The sequence below is a fragment of the Papio anubis genome, chromosome 8 (genome assembly GCF_008728515.1).
Source record: "Papio anubis isolate 15944 chromosome 8, Panubis1.0, whole genome shotgun sequence".
Classification (NCBI taxonomy): Eukaryota; Metazoa; Chordata; class Mammalia; order Primates; family Cercopithecidae; genus Papio; species Papio anubis.
Window position 1 is genome coordinate 112,403,880 of NC_044983.1, and position 19,653 is coordinate 112,423,532.

The 19,653-nt window shown below is 41.5% G+C and overlaps 1 long non-coding RNA gene across 3 annotated transcripts; it reads right to left on the reverse strand.

Moving 5' to 3' along the window:
- Nucleotides 1-308: 308 nt before the first annotated feature.
- On the reverse strand, nucleotides 309-5,445 carry LOC103887058. 3 transcript variants are annotated; one of them, XR_002523958.2, is made up of 3 exons: nucleotides 4,859-5,445; nucleotides 3,246-3,364; nucleotides 309-1,820 (listed from the first exon to the last, which is right to left on the reverse strand). It is a non-coding gene; the product is annotated as an uncharacterized LOC103887058 (long non-coding RNA). The 3 variants fall into 3 exon arrangements; XR_002523957.2 differs by having other exon boundaries at nucleotides 3,242-3,364; XR_004185914.1 differs by having other exon boundaries at nucleotides 3,242-3,423.
- Nucleotides 5,446-19,653: the final 14,208 nt, after the last annotated feature.

The following is a 19,653-nucleotide window of genomic DNA, read 5'->3' on the forward strand; positions in this document are numbered from 1 at the left end:
ACCCAAGGAAGCTGGTGCTGTTTTATTCCTTATGTTTAAAGTCCTGCTTTGGGAGTCATCCTCTGGGAAACAGCCTGCTGAGACTTAGAATAGGCTAAATACTAGATTGGGGGGCTATGAATTTAGTGCTTTTTTTGGGGGGGGGGGGGAGTTTCGCTCTTTTCGCCCAGGCTGGAGTGCAGTGGCGTGATCTTGGATCACCTCACCCTCCCGAGTAGCTGGGATTACAGGCATGTGCCACCACGCCTGGCTAATTTTTGTATTTTTAGTAGAGATGGGGTTTCCCCATGTTGGACAGACTGGTCTCGAACTCCTGACCTCAGGTGATCCGACAGCCTTGGCCTCCCAAAGTGCTGGGATTACAGGCGTGAGCCACCACACCTGGCCTAATGTAGTACTATTAGTCAGTTTACAGGGTTGCTTATGTGAATCAACCTTTATGGAGGGTTTATGCTTAGGATCATATCAGAAACCCTGCAGGATATCAAAGATACATAACACAAAGCTTTCTTTGAGTAGCTTGTATTTTTTAGGTTGGGGAGAATAAGTTTCCAGACAGCATATAATTAGAGAAAAAGCAAAAATGTAGAGTGTTCACTCCCAGTTAACATGGAGCCTGGTTTTTGGGATTCTAGCATGCTAGAGCTTATCTAGTTGTGATTTGAATTATAGAAACCAAGGACATTGGATCCAGACCCTCCAAACTGTTGATTTTCAGAGACAGGAAATCAGCATGGGCTTCGTTGGTCAGTAGAAGCTTCCGGCAGGAAGAGAACTTGAGTGGGTTTGTGAGGATGAGTGGGAAGTGTGTGAATAGAGAGACACCCGGGAAGTCATCCTACATCAGGCAGTCAGAATAATCGCAAAAGTGAGAGAAGCCTGGCATGTATTTGGAAAAATGAGAGATCCTCCTGGTTGGGGAGATACCACACAGGTGATAAACGTGATTGATAAAGATAGGGTCAGATATCAGTATAACTTGACTATAAAACAGGGGTATTTTAACTTGATCCTGTAAGCTCTGACACCCAGACACTTCCCCCATAGAAAATGATAATACAGATAATATTGTGACATATGCCCATTAGCTACTCAGAGATTTGCGCAATTCTCCACATTTTCGATTTATAATTCTCCCCACCTGCCCTGCCCCAGCACCACTCTGGGTTGAAAATGGCGTATTGAAATCCAAGTAAATGAGATACCTCAAAAAACAGTAGGTGGAATTCATAGTTACATTATGTGAAAAGGTAAGCTCGAAAATTTCAGTATGTTTTTTAGTTCTGCAATTACTTTATTCAATGAAGTACTAGGGAGGCAACTTTAAGCTACAGGCTATAGGGTAAACTAAGTCAGATGGAGGCACTGCCTTTGAGAAGCTTACATTCTTTGAAGAGAGATGACTCATCAACTAGTAGTTATTACATAGTTTTGGAAGAACTGTAATGATGGAAGCGTAGGATGTGATGTGAGCTTTGTGAGGGGACTCTCATTAGGACTGGCCTTGACAGCTGACAAGCCTATCCACAGGAGGTGACATTTAGATTGAGAACTAAGGAGGCAGTGGTCTTACCCAAGTGAAGAGCCTGGGGTAGAGTGTTCAGGCGGAGGGGTATCCGGGTACACAAAGACTAAGAATTCATCATTGTTTTGGGGGCTGCTGCGGTAAGCAACAGGAAGTCAGTATGGAAGGAAGACTAGGAAATCGGTAACATTGTTTATTCAGTGGACAAATGACTGAGTACACATTGGAGGCTGTTTGTCCTTATTAGGTGATGTTATTCTTTGCAAAAGGGTGATGGAGAATCCAGTAAGGAGGCCTGGAAACCAAAGGGCAAATTTATCACCTTTTTAGACGCGCCCACTAGTCACCAGAGGACGCGTCCCAGCAGGTGATTGTTGTTCAATCAGCCAACAGCTGGGTTTGGAGGAGAAAGCCAAAGCATCCCCAGGGGGGTCGACTGCTTCCCTAAGGCGTGTCAGCGGGTTGACAGAGCACAAGCATTGCTTCTAGAGCAAATACTGAGCGTGGTTTTCAGAGAAAAGGTTTATCTTTGGGGTATAATTATTTGGCCCACTTAATAGACGTCTTGAAAAATAGGGCTCTCTCTTCTTTTTAGCAGAGCTTGAACAAAAGGAAACTTAAAATCAATTAGAGGGAAAGAGAAAACCTATTTCTGTCCTTTTGGAGACAAAAGCTGTAACACAATTGGTTAAAATTCAAGGGGAATCAGATCCTCCTGGGCGGTGGGGGAAATACTGCTGCAGGACCGCGGAGCCCTGGCTTCAAACGCAGGCTCCTGCTGCCATCTTGTGGCGAGAAGGCGCCCTCCGCCTCAGAACTAGCTGCACATTCCAAGCTGTTGTGCTTCTCATGGCTCCATCCGCAAGATGCTTTAAACAAATGCGAGCCAGAGAATCCACTAGGATATTTAACACTGGCCTGCCAGAAATTAATTTCTCTACTGACAGCATTGCCTTCTCCATCCTCCTCCTTTTGGAAAAGTCAAAATTTCATCCTTTCAGTGGTCTAACTGGGAGCCAGCCCAGGTTTGATGGAACCACGATTTGACCTTTTAAAGCATGTTGGAGGGTGATAATATGGACCATTAGCCTTATTCTTCTCCTAAAGGAAGGTTCTGGTTTTTCTAGTGGAGGAACCTTTTACAATCTGGATGGAGGAAATGCTGAGATGGTCTGTAACATCAGGGAAGAATATTGCCATCTTGCTCCTCACCAGGCCTCCATTTCATCGTCCCCCCCCATATTTGAAAGGTTTTTTATGATCCAACAAATCCGTTTTTTTTTAAATGCAGTTAATTTATTGTTTATTTGGTATTCATCAAAGAGACTGCTGAGTGTCAATTTTGGTTTCTGGAAACTGAGAAATGACAAACACAGCCAGCCTGGGTTAATATCATTCCAGCCCAAAGCAAAGAAGTTGGATGTTTTGGCAGCTTGTGCAGTCTTATTGTGGATAAACAGGCAGTGTCTGTTAGGTTTGGAAATACTGAACAGAGGCTACGGGCTCCCACTCCCATATTTGAAGAGGCAACTTGGAGTCCCTGACCTAGATAGGCTGACTCCAGGTGACTGCAGGGTAAAAGCCTGACATATACTCTGCTCGCAGCAGCAGTCCTTTCAAAGCATGGCCAGTGCGGAGCTGTGAGGCTAGTAAACATCCGTGTGACAAGCCATCTGTTTGTTTAACATTTGGACACTAACACGAACCTGAACTTACCGACCTCTTCAGACCAGCCGATGGCTCCACGGATCTCTGGCATGGTCTGGTTCTTTATCCTTTTTCAAGGAGAGCCTGGGCAGACTGCTTTTTCCCCTTCTTTTTTCTTTCTTTTTTTAAAAGCTGACAGAAGAAAATAATCCATGGAATTAAAGCTGGCTTATGCTGGGCTGTCACCATCCCTGTGACAGATGATGGTATATGAGAAAGACTTAGGAATGAGCAGGCGGAAAAGAAACACATTTTCTCCAGTCATGAAGGGCGGGATCAGAGGGAGAGGCTGTGAAGGTTCCTCCCCAAATCCTGCTTGAGGCTGGGCACGTTGAGAGAGAAATACAGGAAGATGTGATTTTAGACCTAAGCCTGGCAGTTTACTGTTGGCTTTGGGGCGGATGCTGAAGCTAGTGGGACTGATGCTGCTCAGAATTGGAGGGGTGGACCCCTCCACCGCCACAGACAATTTGATAAGTCTTCCACTAATTCTCTAAATATCTTTATCACCATCAGGATCACTCCTGCGTCTTTCTTGTCCCCTTCTCTAATACCCAGATAATTCCAAACATGTTATTTGGGAAGGATACAAGTTAAGCCCTCAGTACAAATATGGCAGATAGAATACACCTGACACAGAGTAGGTGGTCAGGAATTATTTAACTTAGTAAATAAATTAAAGAATAGGTGCATGAATAAGTGATGAGACAAATAATTAACTAAATAAGTAAGGCAAGGGAACTAAGATTTATCGAACGCCTGATCAGGCCTCTTTTGTTCAACCCAAGTTATCTCAATACAAATGGGGCTATTCTAAGAATCCCCTTAGAGACATAGAATCAGAAGAGAAGGCTTAGGAACTAAGAGGAAGCTGTGTCCTCTCAAGGTCTTTCTCTTTCTCTGCGTGTCTGCTTTGTCTGCCTCTTTCTATAGCTGTCTTTCTCAGTTTCCAGTCTACACATTTCCTGCCTGTTCATAAATTATGCCTGCCTATGACTTTAGCTTGCCATTGCACTAAAGCAGCCATTAACTTCCTTTTACTTTTTCTTTGTTATTAACTATCTCAGCCTCTCCTTTTTTCTAAATTTATAATAAATCCCAAAGAGAAGAATTTGATTGGCTCAGCTTGCTGATTTGTTTATTTGATTTTGACCCAGGCCAACCTGTCATGGTAGCTGACTGGTCTGTGGATTGCCTGCTTTTGGCTCAGGTGACTACCCTGGTTTAGTCACTGTGGATGAGTGGGAGACGGGATCTCAGATCACAGGAATGGCAATTAGACAGGCTAAATAGCATTAGCGGGGACTACTGAGGGAGTTTTCCTTTGGAAGGTGTGTGGGTGGATGGGTAATGTAGTCATGTCTGGCAACCTTGGTAAAAAGTATTCTCTCATGTATTCTCTTACATAATCTTTACAATGATATTGTGAGGGTAGCAGCCTTGTCTTTGTTTTGTAGATGAGGAAACCAGGGCTCAGCTATTTGAAGAAACATGCTTCAGACTACAAGGCCATTGAATGACAGGTCCTGGATTTGATTTAAAGCTCAAGCTCTATCCCTAATTCTTCCTCCAAACTAGAGGGAGTGGAATATAAATAATATCTGCAAAAATGCTTTTGGGTCTGACCTGGTCCAGGAGGTTAAGAGTCTGAGAACTCCTCTGAGGATTATTATTTGAGTACAGTTTCAAGGTGACTGACATCAACTCCCAAGTCCAACATGTAAGGTGACCTTGGGAAGGACTCCATATAGTCCTTTGTTGACTTTACAGCTGACAAGTAGAAAAAGGTCAGGAAAGGAGAGTGGATCTTCTGGTCACAGATCTTTAGGGATCATTTGGTCAGAGGCGTTTGAACCAGGGCAACTCCATCTTAAGTAGAAGCTGGTTAAAATGAGGCTGAAACCTACTGGGCTGGATTCCCAGATAGGCATTCTTAAGTCACAGGATGAGATAGGAGGTCAGCACAAGATACAGGTCATAAAGACCTTGCTGATAAAACAGCTTGCAGTAAAGAGGCCAGTCAAAATCCACCAAAACCAAGAGTGACCTCTGGTCATCCTCACTGCTACACTACCACCAGTGCCTTGACAGTTTATAAACGCCATGGCAACATCAGGAAGTTCCCCTATGAGGTTTAAGAGGAAGCATGAATAATCTACCCCTTGTTCAGCGTATCATCAAGAAATAACCATAAAAATGGGCAACCAGCAGCCCTTGGGGGCTGCTCTGTTTGCGGAGTAGCCATTCTTTTATTCCTTTACTTTCCTATATTTGCTTTCACTTTACATACTTGCTCTGAATTCTTTCTTACACAAGATCCAAGAACCCTCTCTTGGGGTCTGGATTGGGACCCCTTTCTGGTAACAATTTGAGCTTAGTAGCATTCTGTGCCAAGGATGGTCATATGGCATGTGTTCAGTGGGACTAACAAGGCTGGAAAGAATTGAATGTGTTCATCAGATTTAAGCTCAGGAGGTCAGTGACCCAATGATTGTTGGAACAAGAATTGACGAGGTGGCAGGTAGTATATGGTGGGGGAGGAAAGAGGCCTAGAATAACATCAAGATATGTTCTTTTCTTATACTCCCCTTGTATATCCCTCACATTTTATCTCAAGTGCTTTAATTGCCATAATTGTTCAAAAATGCGTCTTTATGTACCTCTCATGGTAAGCAATTTATGCTTCCCATCCTTTGGTTGCATTGCTTCATTTATCACTAGATCCTGCTGATTACAATCATTTTCAATGTCCGTAAAACAGCCTGACTTTATTTTTCCTAATTTGCTTTCTGTGTCTGGTTTAGTAGGATGGCTCAATATATTGTAGATATTTAAACAAAAATGCTGACTCTTGTGTTTCTATAGCCTGCAGAAGTGCCTGGCATGAGTGCTCAACAAGTATTTGTTGAATGAATGAATACAATAAGTCTTTGGCCTAAAAACATAACATTCATTGCCAAAAATAAGACTTTGTGTTATTTTAAGATCATTATCCTTGCAACATTCCCGACTGGATTAAAAAAAAAGTCAATTCCATTTCTTTTTTAGGGTAAGCATGAGCACAGCAGGAAGAGAAATGTATCTTGATTTGCAATGTGCTGTCTTCACTGATGAGAGTTCAAGTTTTACCAATGTTGGAATTACTGAAGTTTTAGAAAGGGAGCTTTCAGAAGCATATATCTCAATTTGAAAGACTGAAGATTTCTAGTATCATACAGGGTAATTTCATAGCATTTTAGAATGGATCAAATAAGATTAAAATGAGGGCTTTGTAATCTAGAAGTCGCTAAGCAAATGTAAGGTATTAACAATATCAATGATAATGAAAACTTCGAGTAGGGAGATTTTGGGGGTATGTAGGACTTTGTGTCCCTCCAGTTAAAATATAGAGAGCTATTGTTTTATTCTGTCTACACTACATTGGCCTTTAACAGTGTTCTAGTTATCCTTGTGGTCACTACATAATGTTGCCCACATGCCAACCACTAGTAACTTATATAATTCCCCCAATAACCCTATGAATTAGATGTATACATAGTTACAGAAACACATGAAGAGATTAGTTAACTTTACTAAGGTTGCAAATGGCATGTTCTATTGCCTCTCCAATGCTAGGCAACCATCTAGGTGATGACACTATCTGAATACGCTCTGTAGTTAAGCCTTTAAAAGTCTCCTTTTTCAATCCAAGGAGGTCCCAGCTGCAATCATTGCAATTTAGAGGCTGCAAAGTTCCCCTCGTCACTTTCAGAGCTCTCAGGGATACATCAGTCATTTGGAAGCTTTGAAAATGTTTTTACGAACTGCCATCCTCTTTACCTACCGCCTGATATGTGTTCCCAGGTGGGCACTGTGCTCTTCTCCTTCTGCAAACACCAAATAAATCCTTTGAATCACTTCCTGAAATGATAGGTCTCTTTATCAGAATAAGCAAGAGCCCCCTGGCCCTATTAGAAAACGGCTTTTCCAAAAGTGCGAGCTGATATATAGCTGCTCGGGAGAATGGCCCACACTGATTAAGAAGAGCGAGTCCATTGTCACTCACGGAGGTGGCACTGAGTGGCAGTCCCCACAAGCTGCCTCTCTCACTCTGAAAAACAATCTTCCTGATATATAGGGATGCCTCATCTGGGATCTATTTTCAGGTGTCTGAAGTGACCCAGGTATGTGTCTTTCTTTTTGGCACTGTATTTTTTTCATTCAGTATTTCTGTACTGAAAAAGAGTGAAAATGTCAGGACCTTGCACAGATTGTACTGACTCGACCCTTGGAAGGCAACAGCATGCTCTCTTCCACATCATTACTTTTTATTACACTCTCTGCCACATCTCTGCAAAGGAGGGAGACGGGAGGCACCATGCATGACTTGTTCCCTGACTGAATGAGTCTGTGGCCTGGCCCTGCTTGATCACGTCCGGTGTGTTCATCATCCTCTCAAACACCTGAGCAGGTTCAGAGATGGATTTTCTCTCCATGGAGTAGCAGCCTTGGGGGTGGCTCACAGTCCTCTAAGAGCCGGATTGCAATTAATCATGCAAATGAGGGGGAGCAAGAGCTTGGATTAATGGAAACCCATTTCAGGGTTCTTCTTCACTACTGATTTCTTTCTTTTTTCTTCTTTTTCTTTCTTTCTTTTCTTTCTTTTTTTTGGGGGGGGGGCACAGTTTCACTCTGTTGCCCAGACTGGAATGCAGTGGTGTGATCTCAGCTCACTGCAACCTCTGCCTCCTGAGTTCAAGTGATTCTCCTGCCTCAGCCTCTGGAATAGCTGGGATTATAGGCGAGCACCACCACACTCGGCTAATTTTTATATTTTTGGTAGAGACAGTTTCACCATGTTGGCCAGGCTGGTCTCGAACTCCTCACCTCAGGTGATCCGCCCCCCTCGGCCTCCCAAAGTGCTGGAATTACAGGTGTGCTCCACCACGCCCGGCTAATTTTTGTATTTTTAGTAGAGATGGGGTTTCACCATGTTGGCCAGGCTGGTCTTGAACTCCTGATCTCAAGTGATCCACCCTCTTTGGCTTCTCAAAGTGCTGGGATTACAGACATGAGCCCCGCACCTGGCTGACTACTGATTTTTCACCAGAGGAATTAACGAGGAGCAAAACAGTGATTTGAGCTTTTATCTGCTTTCCAACTCACTCCTTAAAAATGCAAATGAAGTCACAGGTCTGAGAGGGAAGTAGAAGGAACAGTGGAGAAGAGCAAAGGGGTTCGGGGTCACTGAGAGATACAGGTTCTGGTCAACCCCTGCAGACAGGTTGTGGCATGCCCTTCAGTGAGCCGCCTGATTCATTCCTCAGTCTCTCTCCTGTGAAATGGAGCTAAAGTTACTGATAAATTGGTTTCTAATAACCATTGTGGTGGATGAAAGGTTCTGAGAAGAGATACAATATTCTGGTCAAATATGAGTCTCAAAGTTGTCAGAGTATAATCTAAAAAGATAATTTGATTTAAAAGTAGCAACAGAAAGAGAAAAAGTGGCCTAGGATTTCTGGAATGAAAACGGAGCCAAGAGAAAGGAACAGATTAGGAAGTTACTTGATTACGGTGGTTTTATTATTTTGTTAAGATTGTACTGACTCATTGGCCAATCATCCCCTAGGGAGTGTGTTTGAAATTTATGGGACCATTTTGGTTATTACAATGATGAGAAAGCTCTTGGTGGATTAGAACAGAGATGCTAGAAACCCTTTGATGTGTGAGACAGGATGTGTGTCCCCTCTAAAACTCATGTTGAAATATGATTCCCAGTGTTGGAGGTGGGGCCTCATGGGAAGTGCTTGGGTCAAGGAGCCAGATCCCTTATGAATGGCTTGGTGCCCACTCCATGATGATGAATGGATTCTTGCTGTGGTACTTCATGTGAGAGCTGGTTGTTTAAAAGAGCCTGGCACCTCCTTACTCTGTCTTGCTCCCTCTGTTGCCATGTGATACGCTGGCTCCCTTTCACCTTCGGCCATGATTGTAAGCCTCCTAAGCCCTCACCAGAAGCACATACCGGCACTATGCTTTGTGTGCAGCCTGCAGAGCCAAATACATCTCATTTATTTATTTATTTATTTATTTATTTATTTATTTATTTATTTATTTATGGAGACGGAGTTTCACTCTTGTCACCCAGCTGGAGTGCAATGGTGCGATCTCGGCTCTCTGCAACCTCTGCCTCCTGGGTTCAAGTGATTCTCCTGCCTCAGCCTCCCAAGTAGCTGGGATTATAGGTGTGCACCACCACACCCAACTAATTTTTGTATGATTAGTTTCACCATATTGGCCAGGCTGCTCTCAGACTCCTGACCTCAGCTGATCCACCTGCCTTGGGCTCTCAAAGTACTGGGATTATAGGCGTGAGCCACTGCACCTGGCCAAGTGTCTTTTCTTTATAAATTACCCAGCCTCAGGTATTCCTTTATTCCTCAGCAATGCAAATGGGCTAACACAATCTGCACCTAGGCATTTATTAAATGGAAAAACGTATTTACCATTATCTAGGCCTGGGAATGAACTATGTTTTATATCAGCACAATACATTTTTTGGGTACAGTTTTAACATAGTACTCTGAATTTTCTAAGAACGCAACCACTGCATACATTGAGAGAACATTACCTTTATCTTACTCAGAACATCATCAGGATTTGTTCATTTCAGAAAATTGCATCACCAATAGCAACACCACTCCTGGTGTGTTAGTTGCTAATATTACAGAGTTGTGGGTCATCTGGATCGTAACCTTGGGATTCTGCATAGAGGCACGAGCTTATGCTTATTTCATTTAATCTCCCCGTGTTATCACCTCCAGCTCTTACTTTCTGAATTGCAAATGATTTTATTATAAATTACTTTTCTTTTTATTTCTCCTTCATATTATAGTTAAGCCATTTTTATTGATTCTTAAAAACATGAGGTTTTATTACCTCTAAATTTCATTTCAGGGTAATGTAAGTATATGAAGTCTCCATTCTTTTTCTTTCTTTTTTTTTTTTTTTTTGAGATGAAGTCTCATTCTGTCACCCAGGCTGGAGTGCAGTGGTGCAATCTCAGCTCACTGCAACCTCCGCCTCCCGGGTTCAACAGATTCTCCTGCCTCAGGCCTCAGCCTCCCAAGTAGCTGGAACTACAGGCGCCTGCCACCTCACCCGGCTAATTTTTTGTATTTTTAGTAGAGATGAGGTTTCATCGTGTTAGCTAGGATGATCTTGATCTCCTGACCTCGTGATCTGCCCGCCTCGGCCTCCCAAAGTGCTGGGATTACGGGTGTGAGCCACCGCACCCGGCCGAAGTCTCCTTTCTTGGTGTTCAGTTGTGCTTAGTAGTGGTCTTCCTCATTTACTAAGATTTTTCTCCCTTCAGTGATCCTTATTCTTTTCCTATAATCTGGCTTCCACCCATTCTCAGATCCATTTAGAGAATCATGTCTGCATGTACATGTATTTAAAGCCCACTGAATGACTTGGGTTCAAGTTTTCTCTGTGTCTCTTGTAAACAGATGATGCAGACAGAAAACAGAGGCCATATTGCTCAGATCCATATCCCGGGATGGAACTGTATGGATAGAAGAACCATACCCTAGGATGTCTGAGCCCAAGCCCCAGCCCAGCTATTATAGGAACATCTATTACAATAGTCTCTATTAGCCCCACTGAACAAATGGGGACAGTGAGGCTCTGACAAGCAAATCATGGTAGAATTGAGATTGAACCCTATTCTGTCTGAAGCCAAAGTTTGCTATATTCTCTCTACCACAACCCACACCCTCCCACATGAAGGCAATGCATGCATAGTGCTTCATACAGCAGTGACTTAATGATAAGAGCAGCTGAAACAATAACATATACCTGCAGGCATGTATTTTTAGATTTTTGAAATGAACTTGAAAACTACCAGCATATTTGATCCTTCCTATAACTTAGAGAAGGCCAAACAAGTATCAACACTCACACTAGAGAGAGGAAAGAGGCCTTTTAGAATTATGGAAGTGAGCACTCAGTGGTAGATTCACAGCTGGAACCCAAGCCTCTGAATTGACTCTAATCTATGCTCTTTCCATTACGTTGTGCTGATGATTCATTATAGATATGTGAGAATATTTCATGAGAAATAATAGCTAACAGGCACTGAACATACACTAAATGTGCTGTAAAATTCTTTTTTCTTTTTTCTTTTTTTTTTTTGAGACAGGGCCTCACTCCGTCTCCTAGGCTGGAGTGCACTGGTGCAAATATGGCTCACTGCAGCCCTGACCTCCTGGACTCAAGCAATCCTCCCACCTCAGCCTCCTGAGTAACTGGGATGATAGGTATGTGGTACCGCACCTGGCTATTTTTAAAAATTTTTGTAGAAACAGGGTCTTGCCATGTTGCCTGGGGGTGGTTTTGGGACTGCTGGGCTCAAGCAATCCCCCGTCTCAGCTTCTGAAAGTGCTGGGATTACAGGCATGAGCCACTGTGCCCAGCCTAAATTCTTTGCATTTACCATCTGATTTAACCCTGTGAGGTTGGAACATCATCTTGTAGGTGAGGTAACAGATAAGAGCAAATGGTATGTGGTTCTTAATGGTATTCAGTTTGTCACCATCAATGTGTGAACAGACAGAATACTGAAATCCCTGCCTTTTTGCACTAATTAGCACTGAACAAGTTTCTAGCTGTGACTGGTTAGAAGCCCACCCCCCACCCACCTACCTTACATGGTGAGATTAGAATCATGATGGGGAAGGGTTGAAATTGTCAGAGGTATATAGAATATCATTTTGATGTGAGGTATTCAAGAAAATGATAAAGGGTTGCAGAGGATAAGGAAAATAAAGTTTTTCCCAGAGCTAACTAGAGTCAGAAAAATCTGTTTTCAATAGTTTGACAAAAACCACGAGCTACCAAAAGTCTCAGGTGGATTCCACAGAGCATTTGATTTGGGGCCCTAAAAGTCATATGACATCTTTAAACTTAACTCTGATTCTCTCAAAAAAAAAAATATATATATATATATATTTTGATAGAGGAGAGAAAATGGTTTCTAGTGTAAAAAGGGCAGACCTTGGTCTCCAGCTAAAAGACCTTGCAACTCAGTAGCTGAGAGACTGCACTCGCTATTTAACCTCACTGGACCTTAATTTGGCCATCTGTGAAATGGGATGGATAAAATTGAACTACCAAAGTATTTTGATGATAATGAGCTTCAATCAGAGCTTGGAAATGCGGGGTTACCAGTCCCTCTCCAGGGAGCAGAACTCAGAAAGGCTAACATAGGGGCTCAGCGCTGATAATTTTCAGATAGAGCTGGTGGGTGATCATTTCCTTCTACTTGGTCTGTTTTCTAATTGGAAAAAGATGACAGAGAATAGAAAAGCTGTGGCGTGAGCCCAAAGGTTCTGCAACGTGGATAGAAATCTGCTTGGTTATATGCTTGTAGAGTGCCCGGTTTCAACTCCCAGTGCCCTTAGCCTTAAATTACAGCTACTGAAGCAAATCTTAAATTGGCTCCCCCAGAGACAGCAGCAGTTGCTGGGCTGCATAGCATGACTTCACATATCAACAACAGCAATCCCAGGACCAGCGGGGACCCTTCTCCAGCTCCTTGGAGAATGTCATTTTGATTTAGATTCCAAATGTCACTTAAAGTCTACATTTCTTGTTGATATTTCTTCAATGAGTATTTCTTTTTCTATATTTTGTGTATTCTTACCCTAATGTGATCATCATTGTATTTCCAGTTCAGTAGAACTTGTGGTCATTTGAACATCCCACATGAAGTAATGAAATAATGGAAACAATTTAGATGACCACTAATATAATGAATGTTTATATACAGAATGTACACATGTATGTCCTTCAGTAACAGTTATGGCCCCAAGTGTAATGCCTGGATAATAAAATGAGTCAGTGCAGTAGCTCCATCATTCTTAGCTGGAGTCAAGAAAAAGACCAAAATTAAGACAGAAACAAATGAAGAGGGATCTGCAGACTTGGCTGATCCAGATGCTTTTCTTGGTGGTCTGACTACTTCTAACTTTTGCAGTAATTCCATGCCCATAAATGGTGGTCATCTGGAAAGCAAGCAACAAATGTTTTAAGAAATGAATTCTCTTGTGTGTGAAACATCCTCTGTCTGTGCAGTCCATTTGTCCCTATAACAGAGAAGTGTCTCTAGGTAGCTTGTTTCTGTTGGCTTCACTCCTCCAGTGAAGACGGTCAATGATTTGACCCCGTGCTACCAAAGCGTGCCTTCATATTACAGTGTAACATCTGACCAAGGGCAATATAATTAATAATGTCCAGAGCAACCCTTCAAATTCACAGCATTTCTAGACTCACAGTTCTCCTCATGTCCTCCTGTGATCAACCATCTACTGTTGTCCAACATGATGTAATCAGTGGGGACTCTCCTGCTGCTTCCCTTTCCCTGCTCACTTTCCATCACCACAGCAGTAGCTTTAGGAAGGAAAGGCTTCTGGCCAAAGTCAGGGCTCTGCGCTGTGGGGACCTTTATCACTCCTCGTCCCTGTTGTAAGGCATGGGTCTGTGTTTACCCTCCCTAAGCAGCCACCATCCTGATCCCAAAAGGCTGGGTAGGTCCCAGGATTAGTACAAGCATGGCTTTCTCTTTTTCTTTCTTTCTTTTTGCTAAAATTGAGCTCAGTAGGCTAAGGACTGCAGTCCCAGGATGAGGTCTAGTTGAGAAGGGGGACCAGAGAAGTCTAACTAAAGCTTGGTCAAGGAGGGTTTCCGTGTCCATGCAAATTCTCACATATTTTTTGCGTTTAGGTTTTGGGGAAAGAGGAGCAACAGACCACTTATAAATCCTTTGGGGAAAATAAAATTTTATGATTTCTTGGTCTTTTTCAGATACTCTTCTCCATGTTGGATGCAGTTTTCACTGCTTGGAGAAATGGGTGGCCACTCTTAGATGTTTCCAAATGTAGGGAGGGGACTAGAATTCTGGTCACAAGAAGCAGATTAGAGTTTCACTAATAATACTGATACCATTCTGTGTGATTTCAGACGCAAGTCATATTAACTTTTGAGCCGTAGAATCTCACCTATATAATGAGGATAGCATTTGCCTTAGTCCACTAGGGCTGCTATAACAAAATATCATAAACCATGCAGCTTATCAGCAACAGAAATTTAACTGTCACAGTTCCAGAGGCTAAGAACTCTAAGATCAAGGAGCCAGCAAATTTGATGTCGAATGAGGGCCTGTTTCTATTTCAGAGATAGCATCTTCTCTCTGTGTCCTCACAGAGTGGAAAGGACAAACAAGCTCCCTGAGACCATTCATTACTTATTTTAAAATATATAATTGACAAATAAAGATTATACATGTTCAAGGTGTACAGTGTGACGATTTGGTATACATACATATTGTATAATGCTCACCACAATTGAACTAACATATCCATTACCTGTAAGATGAATAAATTCTTGAGACCTATGCTGTACATTAGGTCTCAAGAATTTATTCATCTTATAATTAAAATGTATACCCTTTGATCAACATTTCCTCCAGCCCCTACCCTCTGGAAACCACCATATTACTCTCTGGTTTTATGAGTTCAACTTTTTTTAGATTCCACATATAAGTGAAATAACATATAGTATTTATCTTCCTGTGTCTGGCTTATTTCACAGAGCGTAATGTCCTCCAGGTTTATCCATGGTGCCAAAAATGGTAGGATTTTCTTTATTTTTAATGGCTGAATGATACTCTATTTTATATATAGGCATATATACAGCACACCATATTTTTAAAAAAGACCATTCATCTGTTGATAGACAGTTGGTTTGATTTCACATTTTGGCTATTGTGAATAATGCTGTAATAAACATGAGAGTGCTGATATCTCTTTGAAGTGCTGATTTCATTTCCTTTGAATATATACCGAGAAGTGGAATTGCTGGATCATATGATAGTGCTATTTTTAATTTTTTGAGGAAATTCCATACTGTTTTTCATAATGGCTATGCCAGTCTATGCTCCACCAACAGTCTGCAAGGGTTTTCTTTTCTCCACACCTTCTATAACACTTGCTATCTCATGTATTTTTGATACCAGCCACCCTAACAGGTGTGAGAAGATACCTCATTGTGGTTTTGATTTATATTTCTCATGATAAGTGATGTTGAGCACCTTTTCATATGTCTGTTGGCCATTCATATGTCTTCTTTGAAAAAATATCTATTCATGTCTTTTGTCCATTTTTAATTGGGTTATTTATTTGTTCTTTTCCCTTTGAGTTGCATGAATTCCTTATATATTTTGCATTTGAACCCCTTATCATATATATGCAAATATTTTCTCCCATTCTGTGGATTGTCTTTTTATTTTGTAGATTGTTTTCTTTGCTACGCAAAAACTTTCTGGATTAATGTAGTCCCACTTGTTTGTTTTTGCTTTTACTGCCTGTGCTTTTGGTGTCATAGCCAAAAAATCATTGCTAAGGCCAATGTCAGCTTATCTCATTCATGAGGGCTCCACCCTCATGACCTAATTACCTTCCCCAAAACTTCATCTCCTAATACCATAACCTTGGATGCTCACATTTCAGCATATTAATTTTTGGGAGCATGGGACACAAACATTCAGACCATAATAACACCATAATAGGAGTGAGCAAACTATGGTCAGTGAGCCAAATCCAGACTGCTGCCTGGTTTTGCATGGCCTGTGAACTAAGAACGCTTTTTAAAATGGCTTAAATGGCTGAAAAAAGAGAAGATTTTGTGGCACCCAAAAGTAACATGAAATTAAATTTTGGTGTCCACATAGAACTTTTTATTGGAATCCAGACACACCCACTCACTCATTCTTTTGCATATTGTCTGTGGCTGATTTCACGCTACAAAGCTGGAGTTGAGAGGTTAAAACAAAGACTGAAAGGAACACAAGCCTAAAATACTTATTATTTAACCCTTTCTTAAAAAATGTTCTGATCCCTTCACCATACCTTTTTTACCTAATTTTAAAAAATTGCAAGGATAACAGTTCACAAAGTCTGGGACAGAAATTTTCATGCTGCAGAACTTTACAATGTTGGGAAATTACTGTTATTGTTATTTTTCTATTGAAGTCACGTTTGTGGGAGCCTTAATATCCAACAGCAGGGCTAACTTATTCCTAAACAGTTTGAATTTGCAGACATTTCATTGACCGGATGGATGCACTGTTAGTTGAAAGATGAAAGAGAAAAGGACTGCTGTTATTAATATGACTTCAGGGAAAGTTGTTTCTTTCTTTTCATCAAAAATATAGCCAAGTCCTAGCCTGGGGAATGCATTTGTAACAGCATGTATATAGGCAGGAAACTACAAATAATAAGCCATGTTGATTTAGAAAAGCATAAGAAAACATCTGCTCTTTGGCTGGTATTTGTCCAAATGTAACATCCTAGCTTAAAATGCATTGAAAACGAAGTCGCTGAACAAATATTCATATAGTATCTACTATGTATAGAGTAATGAGCTGTGGAAAGACCTATGCAACTGGCAGGTCTTATCTTAGGCAACCTTCCTTTCCTTGGGCCACATCTTGACCTTCCTATATCCCTACTCATGAATAATATGCAGACCTGCACTTCCAGGCAAAAGCCCAATTCTGGACCTGACCTTTCTTGGTTTCTACTCCATCATGTTGGTTTAGTTGGACGATAGATCATAGTGGTGGATAAATCTCAAAAGTTGGGTTGAATTCATTTGTAAAGTTACTTGAGTGGCAGTATAAAATGTTTGCACTTAATTCCAAAGACAGTGAGCTGTTTTAAAGTTTTATAGCTGGGGGTGGACACGAAGATTGGGGTGTGTTTTGGGGTGATTAGTTTGGTAGCTGTGAGTAGGATGGATTAGAGTGGGTGAAGACAGAGATCAATGGGGTCGTTTTCCCAGTAGGCTAGGGGAAAAGTAATGAGGTTCTGAGCTAGTGTGGAGGCAGAGAGGGTGAGAAGGAGGGAACAGATATAAGAATTAGAACAGAAGCAATTGACTGGATGTGGGAGTTGAAGAAGAATAGTTTTGAGCTCAATATGCCATTAATGGAAGCAGGGAAGTTAAGGGGAGGAGCTGGTTTGGGATGGAGATAATGAGTTTGGAGTGAAAGCATCAGCAGGACATGCAGGCTGAGCAGTGAAAACAGAGAATGGAAATGCATTTTTTTTTTCTTTTTTATAGAGCTCAGGAGATAGAGGTAGAATATGGGAGAGGAGAAGCAGTTCTACCCTGACACAGAATAGGGGTCTGCACAGAGTTCAGATGCCAAAAGCAAGAAAGGAAGAAAGAGGGTGGGAACATCTACATAGCCAGAGAAAGATCTCAGAATTTCATCTTTAAGAACTTCGATGAGCAAGGGGAAGAACAAGAGAATGGTATTGGTGCTGGTCAGAATGAGAAATAAAGGAGGAGAGGATGGCCTGAGAGTGGCAGTAAAAACCCCACTGCCAAACAAGATAGCTCAGCAAAGGGAGGTGCATAGCTAAAATACAGATGCAGGAAAAAAAGCCAATTTGTAGTAAATATTGCAATAACAATTTTATTACCTGCTAGCTTATCAGTGTTCCAGAGAGAAGTAAATAATGTTCTCCCAATGTGTTCTATAAAGTTTCTTCCTTCCATTTCCCCACTCCAGAGACAATTTGGCTTTTCCTAAATCTGATTCGACTTAAATCCCCCGTTGATTCAGTTATGTCTTTGTTTTATCACATATGTTTTCTAGCTGCCAAAAACTGGGCAAGGAAATTTTCTAAAGGAAAATATTCTCTTTCCTCATGAAACCACCAGGTGGTTTATAGCAGGTTTCATTTTCCCCAGGTAACTTTGCCTCTTATCACTTTATTTATTTATTTATTTTAATTTTTTTATTTTTTAGTTCAAAATCTATTTTGGAAATAAAAATATTTCAGTGATTTCTTTGGACATATTTCTCTCTCCATGCTTGTCTTCTTTTTTTTTTTTCTTTCCCTATTTTTGAGGAATAATTGGGGTTTCTGAGTCTGTAAAGAATTAGAAGACTTCTTTAGTATTGCTACTTACCATAGTTTTATTCAGCAAGCCTGCTCATTTGCTTGGACAGAAAACTAGTGGTGGTTTGTTCTTAATAGATGGAACAGTAGAAATTGATGAGCTTCCTGGCTAATACATCAGATCATGTTTTCCATAATTGAAGTCCTTTTTCAGTGATTTTCACTATAACTCTAGTTTGGGTTTTCAGTGATAAAATTCCAAACAGCAAAACCTGAAATCATCTACCTATCCATCACCCATTTGCATGCACATGGTGTATTAGGATACACACACACACACACACACACACACAGTGTATGTGCACATACATGCATGCGTACACCACTGGAAAAATATATGCAAACCCAGCCAGATAAGCTTTCTCCTAGCATTCCTATAACTGATACATAGTGCCTTAGAGAAAATTCACATGCCAAGGTTTTTGCTCATCTTTACCTTGAAAATGAGTCCATGCGAAATAAAGATCATCTCAGAAGAAGCAATCGAGAAGTTCATAAACTATATCCTAGGCTGTTGCCATTTAATCATGGAAATAGTATTTTTTCCATCTTTAAATAATACCAAAATATTAAAAATGCTGTTTGGACAATGACTTTCTTCTAGTTTGTAATGTCCAGCACAATCCTTTATTACTTACAAGCCAAATCTGGGCTGCTCAAGCTGTGGGCTGCACTGGGGCATGAAGAGGCTCGGCAGAGACCCGAATGTGTGTTCAGCTATCAGCTTTGTCTGTGATCTGGAAAACAGTCACAGCAAATGGCATTTTACTTACGGAGTCCCTGAGAGTCATCTTAGCAGGGTTGAGCAGGAAATCATGTGAGGTAGCCAAGTAAGAGGGACAAGAAGAGACCCAAATGAGGGACAAAGTCTGCAAGTGGACCAGAAAGAACAGTTGAATATCACAGAGAGGAACAGGGCAGGTTACTCTGGCAGGGTGTTATGTTATTGAGAACAGGACCAACCTGTTTTCTGGCCTCGCCCCCATCTCCCTTCATGCTTTTCCCCACACGTTTGAAACCATTGAGATGTGCCCTAGAAATTGCAGTTACAAAGCAGGGGATAGACTTGGAAGAAGTGGACCTTCCACACAGGATCCAGGGAGGTAGATGTCGAGACTAAGCTACTGGGTCTGGTTTAATAAGCTTAGGGACAGATGCAGTCTTGGTCCGATGCAGGGTGTGGAGTTAGCAGATGGTGTCAAGAATGGCATGCATGTTAGGTTGTTCTAGTATTGCTATAAAGAGATATTTGAGACTGGGTAATTTATGAAGAAGAGAAGTTTAACTGGCTCATGGTTCTGCAGGCTGTGCACGCATGGCAAAAGCATCTGCGCAGCTTCTGGGGAGGCCTCAAGGAACTTTTACTCATGGTGGAAGGTGAAGCAGCAGCAGGCACATGACATGGTAAAA